The sequence below is a fragment of the Chrysochloris asiatica genome, unplaced genomic scaffold, assembly GCF_000296735.1.
Source record: "Chrysochloris asiatica unplaced genomic scaffold, ChrAsi1.0 scaffold00218, whole genome shotgun sequence".
Classification (NCBI taxonomy): Eukaryota; Metazoa; Chordata; class Mammalia; order Afrosoricida; family Chrysochloridae; genus Chrysochloris; species Chrysochloris asiatica.
Window position 1 is genome coordinate 1378644 of NW_006408736.1, and position 8965 is coordinate 1387608.

At 36.8% G+C, this 8965-nt stretch overlaps 1 protein-coding gene and 1 pseudogene across 1 annotated transcript in view; both read left to right on the forward strand.

Moving 5' to 3' along the window:
• Positions 1-8965, forward strand: part of CCSER1 (coiled-coil serine-rich protein 1) — a 1871951-nt gene that overhangs the window by 604592 nt on the left and 1258394 nt on the right. The gene's annotated exons all lie outside the window — the stretch shown is intronic.
• LOC102825552 lies at positions 2673-3172 on the forward strand (annotated as a pseudogene).

Here is an 8965-nt window from a genome sequence, read left to right on the forward strand (position 1 = left end):
CCCTATACAGAATTGCTATGAGTCAGAACCAACTTGATGACACTTAACAACAACAACAAAGTGTTAAAGAACAAAGATGTGAGTTGGAGGACTAAGTTACACAAGTAATTGCATTTTTATTCACCTCATATGCATGCGAAAGTTGAACAGTGACTAAGGAAGATGTGAGAAGAATTGATGCATTTGAATTATGGAGTTGGTGAAGAATATTGACTAGACCATACACTGCCTGAAGAACAATCAAATCTGTCTTGGAAGAAGTACAGCCAGAATACACTTTAGCAGTTAGGATGGTGAGACTTCATTATAAATATTTTAGACATGTTATCAGGAGGTAGCAATCCCTGGAAAAGGACATCCTGCTTGGTTGTTGTTGTTGTTGTTGTTAGATGTCATGAAGTCAGTTCCGACTCATAGAGACTTGATGTAAAACAGAATAAAACACTGCCCAGTCCAATGCCATCCTCTCTCTCTCTGTTAAACTTGAACCCATTGCTACTGTCACTGTGCCAATCTGTCTCATTAGGGATTTTCCTCTATTATGCTGATGCCCCACTTTACACAGCATGATGATTATATGGCACCTCCTGATAATATGTCTGAAATATAAGAGGCAAAGTCTGGTCATCCTGGATTCTAAGGAGCATTCTAGCTGTATTTCTTCCAACACAGATTTGTTTGTTCTATGGTACTAATATTCTACTCCAACATGATAGCTCAAATGCATCAATTCTTCTCCGGTCTTTGTTATTCATTAGCTGAATTTCACATATATATGAGGCTATTAACAATACCATTACTTAGGTCAGGCACAATTTAGTCATCAACTGTTGTCTTTACTCTTGAACATTTAAAGATGTTTGTGCAGCAGATTTGCCCAGTGAAATATGTCGTCTGATTTCTTGACTGGTGCTTCCATGAGTGTTGATAGTGGATCTGAACAAAATGAAGTATTTGACAACTTCAGTCTTTTCTCCATTTATCATGATGTTATTTATTACTCTAACATTAAGAATTTTTGTTTTCTGTAACATTGAGATACAACCCATATTGAAGGCTATAATCTTTGATTTTCATCAGTAAGTATTTTAAGGCCTGTTTGCATTTAGCAAGCAAGGCTGTATTATTTGCATATCCCAGGTTGTTAATGATTCTTCTTCCCCCAATCCTGATGCCACATTCTTTTTCACGTAATCCAACTTCTCAGATTATTTGCTCAGTATACAGATGCGTGTATAAGTATGGCAAAAGAAGACCCCTGGATGCATTCCTTTCCTGATTTTAAACCATCCAGTGTCCCCTTTTTCTGTTTGAATGACTGCCACTTAGCTATGTACAAGTTTCTAATAAGCACAATTAAGTATTGCAGAATAGTCATTCTCCGCTATGTTGTCCATAGCTTGTCATGATGCCCACAGTCAAAAGTCTTTGCATAGTCAATAAAGCACAGGTAAACAGCTTTCTGGTATTTTCTGCTTTCAGTCAAGATTCAACTGACATCAGCAATGATATCCCTCATTTCATGTCCTTTACTGAATCTGGTTTGAACCAGTGGCAGTTACTGTCAATGGAGCTATTTTTAAATTATATTTAGCAAAATTTTACAATGATATTATCCAATGATTTCTGCATTATTTTGGGTCACCTCTCTTTGGAATGGGCACAAATATGGATATTTTCCCATCAGTTGACTAGGTAGCTGTCTTTCAAATTTCTTGGCATAGATGAGTGAGTGCCTCCTGTGCTGCATCAGTTTGTTGAAAGATTTCAATTTGTAGTCTATGAATTCCCTGAGCCTTGTTCTTTGTCAATGTCTTCAGTGCCCCTTAGTATCATTCTTCCTTCAGTATAATTGGCTCTTGTTCATATGCTATCTGTTGAAATGGTGAAACATTGACCATTTCTTTTTGCTACAGTGACTCTGTGTATTCCTCCCTTCTTATTTTGTTGCTTTCAATATTCCATTTATTATTTTGTTCAGAAAATCCTTCAATATTGCAAGTAAAAGCTTGAGTTTTTTTCTTCATTTCTTCAGCTTGGGAAATGATGAGTGTGTTCTTCCCTTTTGATTTTTTAACTCCAGGTCTTTGCACATTTCATTTGTCTTTGCCTTCTCAGCTGCCTTTTGAAATTTTCTGTCCAGCCCATTTACTTCCACATTTCTTCCATTTACTTTTGAATCTTTAGGCTGGAGAGCAAGTTTCAGAGTTTTTTCTGGTATCCATGTTGGTATTTCCTTCTCTCTTGTCTTTTAATGACCTGTCACTTTCTTCCTGTATGATGTTCTTCATGTCATCCCACCTCTGCTCTGATCTTCGGTCATTAGTGTCTAGTGCACTAAATCCGTTTTTGAGCTGATGTCTAAATTCAGGTGGAATATATTCAAGGTCATATTTTGGCTCTCATGGACTTTAAATTTTTTTTCTTCAGCTTCAGCCTGAACTTGCAAATGAACAACTGATGGTCTGTTCCACAGTCTGCCCCTGACCTAGTTTTGGCTGATGACATGGAGCTTTTCCATTGTGTGTTACCACATATGTAGTCAATGGGGTTTCTGTATCTGCCATCTGGTGAGGGCTATGTATATCTTTTACATGATTTTAAAAGGTATTTGCGGTAACAACAGTCCATAGAGTCCATCAGCTATGGCCTCTAGCTTTAAGAAGGCTAGCATGGCATCAACTTCAAGGCAACGAAAGAGGATGAGCTCCAAGCCTGACATCAACGATGAGCAGAAGCAGGAGATCCATGAAGCTTTTGATCTCTTTGATATGGATGGGATTGGCACCATCGATCTCAAAGAGCTTAAGGTGGCAATGAGGGCCCTGGGCTTTGAGGCCAGGATAGAAGAGATCAAGAAAATGATCAATCTCAGTAGATTGATAAGGAAGGTACAGGAAAAATGAACTTCAATGACTTTTTGACTGTGATGACTAAGAAGATGTCTGAGAAAGATACCAAAGAAGAAATCCTGAAAGCTTTCAAGCTCTTTGATGATGATGAAACTGGCAAGATCTCATTCAAAAATCTGAAACGTGTGGCCGATGAGTTGGGCGAGAACCTCACTGATGAGGAACTGCAGGAAATGATTGATGAGGCGAATCGAGATGCTGACGGTGAAGTCAATGAGCAAGAATTCCTGCGGATCATGAAGAAGACAAGCCTTTACTAAAACAGCCCCCATTCTCCTAGCAAGCACATGTAACTCCATCCAGTGCCTGCCAGCCTGTGGGACCTTCTGAACACCACATCCCCCCATAGCTATAGAAGCAACCTTAATTCTTTTCTCCCTTTGACAGTGGTCTTTGATGTTCACTTCTGTGTCAAAGGACCCACGGATAGTTTCTGTCCCCCTCAACAGAACTCGAGCCCATAACAACAGAGAACATGGAAAAGAGGTGCCCTTTGGCCTGGCCTAGTTTCCCTCTTCTCATGCATTTCCATGCCCCTCCCAACCTGGATAGCTCCGTAGACAAGCACATGCCATCCCCCATCGCCATAAGCACCAGACCTCACTCTGGTGGTTCTGGGTTTTAGTTAACAGCAGACCATCATCCTGTCTTTTATAAAATCTGGTGACCTAAAAAAAAAAAAAAAAAAAGGTATTTGCAATAAACAAGGCATTGGTCTTATAAAATTCTATCATGTGATCTCCAGCATCATTTCTATCACCAAGGTCATATTTTTCAACTACTGAGCAAAAAACAATGACCCTCAATGACATGACTTGACACATTGACTGTAGCAATGGACTACCATAAAACAACAATTGTGTGGATGACTCGGGATTAGGCAGTGTTTTTATTCTGTTGTTCATGGGGTAACTATGAGTCAGAACATCGTCAATGGCACTGGAAAAGAATACTATGTGTAAGATCTTAGATAAAATACTGTAGTTGATAACATAAACAAAATAATGCATAGAGAAGCATAAGGTAGGAAATATTTTATTCTGATTGAGGAAAGCTACAGATAATCATATATATATATTTGAAAAGTATAATATGCTTCAACTGCATTGGGTTGGGTTGAGGAGGAAATGTCAAGACATCTATGCCCAAGGCAAAATAAGAACAAAAGTCTATCCTCGGTCCTAAGAGTCCAGAAGGTGTTAATAATATTCAGTTGTGTATTGCTCACATGATGGGGAAGATGCTGTTTGTTGTAAAGGGCATCATATGCTCTCTAAATAATTTGATGCCATTTTATAGGAAGTGAGCTATAAGAAGCCATCAGAATGTATATGATTCAATGAGAAAATTGTAATACATAAAATTATTTTATAATTCTTCTTTGAGTTGAGCAAAGCGGTTCTAAAATTTTACTTGAAATGTATGAATTATTAGAATATGAGATTATATTGTTCTTGTTAGATGTGTCTAGTAGATTCCTACTCTTAGTGACCTTATGTTCAACAGAAGAAAACAGGGTCTGGTTCTATGCCATTCTTAATGTTAGATCCCATTGTTACAACAACTATGTCAGTTCATTTCATTGAGGGACTTCCTTTTTTTATGCTAACCCTAAACTTTAATATAAGCATGATATCTTATATTATTCATTATTATCGACTGTTGTATGCCTCCAATAGATTGAAAAATGCCTATATGCAAACTTGAATATTAGAGTTTGCAGATTATCTAGACTGTCATCATAAGTATATACTAATTCAGACAGCTATATTTATTTAGTTGTTATATCTTAAAATGTTGCAGTTACTTATTAGTTTCCTATTGCTGCTATAGCAAGTATTTAAAAATGGTGACTTAAAATAATAACAGCAAAGATACTTCTTATGGTTCTAGAGATCAGAAAGCCCAAATGGGTGTCATTGGACTAAACTCAGGTTGTTGGCAGAACTGAGATATTTCTGGAAACTCCAGGGAATTATCCAATTATTTGCCTTTTTTAGCTCTCCAGGAAGCATTCATTGTCTCAGCGCTACACTCCATTTTCATAGTCAGCATTGGTAAATCAAGCATTCCTTATAATGCTTCATTCTGGCTGTTATTTAATGTCTCCTTTGACAATTAAAAACCCTTATTGTTTCATTGGATCCACCTAGACAATTCTGGCAGATCCAATGGTATTATCCCTGTTTAAAGTACTGCTAATTTTCTAGCATTATTTCATTAGCAACCCTAATTTTTTTTTTTTTTTGAACATTTTTTATTAGAGTGGGGGATAGTGGAGCACAGATGAGTGGTGCTTTTACTGTGTCTTCCACAGTTATTAATATTATATATGTAAATTCTGGATCTTATTCCCAGATAAGTAGTCTTTATTCTGTTTGTAAATGTTGAGCTGTATATTAAAATTATTTCACTTTTTTTCCATGCTGTATAATAAACACTGTACTGCTAACAACAAGACTGGTTCAAACCCATAAGTTGCATCTTGGAAACCGTATTGAGGGTTTCTAAGAATCAGAAACGACTTTATGGCAGTTAACAACAACAACAAAAACATTTAGCTATTATATTAATAGAAAGATATTCTATGCTATTAAATTAAACAAATTATTTCCTTTATCTTAATATAGTTTCCCGTCTTCCTTATCTGACAAATTTCTACTTTCTACATTATACCTAATTTATATTAAATTCCTCCCTAGATTACTGAAAACACTCTCAATGAACTCCTATTCTAGAACCATAAATTTATATTACAAATCTAAAATAGATTACATTTCACAATGGATAGATATGTTAATTAAGGCAGATATAATATTTTATATTCTTAATATTTTCCATCTTAACACTTAATATAGCTGAATGATTGCATTATTGAGTGAATGAATAATGGAAGATACTGAAATCTCAGTTAGGGGCCAATTTCTTCTCAAGCATTATATACTGTCCCACAATAGAGCTTCTATTAAATTAGACCTTGAGTAACTTGACATAATATAACAAGGCCTATAAAAGATGGAAGGAATACACAGAGTCACTGTACCAAAGTAAATGGTTAATGTTCAACCATTTTAAGAGACAGCATGTGAACAAGAGCCAATGATACTGAAGGAGGAAGTCCAAGGTGCATTGAAGGAATTGGCAAAGAACAAGGCAGCAGAAATTGATGGAATACAATTTGATATCTTTCATGAAAGTGAGGCAGCACAGGAGGCATTCACTCATCTCTGCCAAGAAATTTAGAAGACAACTCTCTGGCCAACTGATTGGAAGAGATCCATATTTGTGCCCATTCCAAAGAGAGGTGACCCAAGGGAATGAGGAAATCATCGGACAATCTCTCTGATATCCCATACGAGTAAAGCTTTACTAAAGGTAATACAGAAATGGCTGCAAGCATGCATTGACAGAGAACTTCCAGAGGTTCAAGCCGGATTCAGAAGAGGCCATGGACAAGGGACATCATTGCTGATGTCGGATGGATCTTGGCTGAAAGTAGAGACTATCAGAAAGATGTTTTCCTATGCTTTATTGACTATGCAAAGGCTTTGGATTATGTGGATCATGACAAGATATGGACAACATTGCAAAGTATGAGTATTCTTGAACACTTAATTGTGCTAATGATGAGTCTCTACCTGGACCAAGAGGCAGTTGTTCAAACAGAGCATGGGAACACTGGATGTTTTAAAATTAAGAAAGGTGTGTGACAAGGTTGTATTCTTTCACCATATTTATTCAACCTGTATGCTGAGCAAATAATCCAAGATCTGGTTTATATGAAGAAAAATGTGGCATCAGGATTGGAGAAAACTCATTAACAACCTTCAGTATGCAGATGATACAACCTTGCTTACTGAAAGTAAAAGAGGACTTAAAACATTTATTGATGAAGATCAAAGAGCACAGCCTTTGGTATGGATTACATCTCAGTGTAAAGAAAACAAAAATCCTCACCACTGGACCAATAAACAACATTCTTATCAATGGAGAAAAGATTGAAGTCATCAAGGACTTCATTCTTCTTGGATCAACTATCCACACTCACGGAAGCAGCAGTCAAGAAACCAAACAACGTATTGCATTAGGAAAATCTGCTGCACAAGACCTTTTTAAAGTATTGAAGAGCAAAGATGTCAGTTTGAGGACTAAGGTGCACCTGACCCAAGCCATGGTATTTTCAATCACCTCATATGCATGTGAAAGCTAGACAGTGAATAAGGAATACTGTAGAAAAATTGATGCTTTTGAGTTATGGTGTTGGAGGAGAATACTGAAAATGCCATGGGCTGCCAAAAGAACCAACAAATCTATTTTGAAAGACGTGCAGCCAGAATGCTCCTTGGAGGCCAAGATGGCCAAACTTCGTCTCTCACAATTTGGACATATTGTTAGGAGGGACCAGTCACTGGAGAAGGGTATCATGTTTGCTAAGGTGGAGGGTCAGAGAAAAAGAAGAAGATCCCCAACGAGATGGATTGGCCAAATGGCAGCATCGATGGACTCAAACATGGCAACAGTAGTGAGGTTGGCCCAGGATCGGGCAGTATTTCGTTCTGCTGTGCATAAGGATGCTATGAGTCGAAACTGACTCAATGGCACCTAACAATAGCAACAACAACAATAAAACCACACTAGTGGTGTCAGCCTATCAAATTTCTGTAAGTCATCTCCTTTTTCTCCCTATAATTAGGGTACCAAGTAAATACAGTTCCACCAATCTTAGCTACAAACTATTTATCATAAGATTCTAACTCAGTGCTAAGGAAATCGTGTAAAATCGCCCTTGTTTTTGTCCGTATCCTTCCTTACGTCCTCAGAACTTGACAACTGCCTTAACTGTAATTTATCTGATAACCAACACTTAAGTGCCTATTTGGATTTAAAAATATTACCTTTCTCTATATTTTCCATAGACATGTTCTAAAGAATTTATATTCATACTAATTTCTTGAAATTGGTCACCCCAAAAGCTGACTGTTCCTTCTGGATATTAATCTTCAATACATACTATCAATTCATTTTTGTCATTGTTGTTAAGTGCCATTAAGTCACTTACAACCCATAGCGACCCTGTATACGATTTCCAGGGAGTGGTTGGTAAGCTTGAACCGCGGACCTTGTGCTTCAGAGGACTTTGCAGTCCAGCACTTTAACCCACAATGCCACATCGGAATTCCCATCTCATTTTAATGGTTAGTAAATGTTGAAAAGTTAAAGCCAATCTAGATAGCATAGTTCAGGTAAATGTCTGTGTTGGAATTCCAGCTCAGTTCTTTATAACTTTAAAGGTTGTAGTCTTAACTATTGCACTATACAGAATCTAATGTGTTTTCCATTTAAACATGATTCTGCTGTTCCTTATTTTTATAGAGGGATGAAGACAGAAATAGAGAGGAAAAAGAGAAAGGAAGAAAGGGAAGGGAGTTTGGAAAAGGAAAGGACAAAGAGGAGACTTAAATCATTGTTTTATTCTTGAATTTGGTATCTATTGAAATCATAATCCTACTAAGGTTATGTATTATTTTTAATACATCAACTTAATTATTTTGAGCCTTCTTTGTATTTGTGTAATGACATTCACCTACGGTATTGATCAGTTTTTGGAGAAACAGACATCACCTTAATTAGTTTAAACATATTCACTTTTATTATGTGATATTTAATAAGTAGTGTGAGAAAAATGAGACTTTCTGTTCCCAGAAAGGTTTTAAAAGCCTCAGAAACCCTGTACAGGATCACTGTGAGTTGAAACCAACTCGACAGCACTTTATAACAATTTGATAATTCACAAAATGTTTTAGCTTGTTAGCACACCATGCTTGGTTATATATCCAAACCATACTAGGATATAAATGCAAGAGAAATTCCCATTCTTATCAAGTTTATGCTAGTCAAAAACAAACTGCTATCACCACCTGCAGACTGCTGCTTGGCATTTACAATACAAGAAACAAGATATTACAACATCTGCCTTATTGTTTTTAGGTGCCATCTAGTCAGTTTCAACTCATAGCTACACTGTATAGGATTTCTGAGGCTTTAAATCTTTA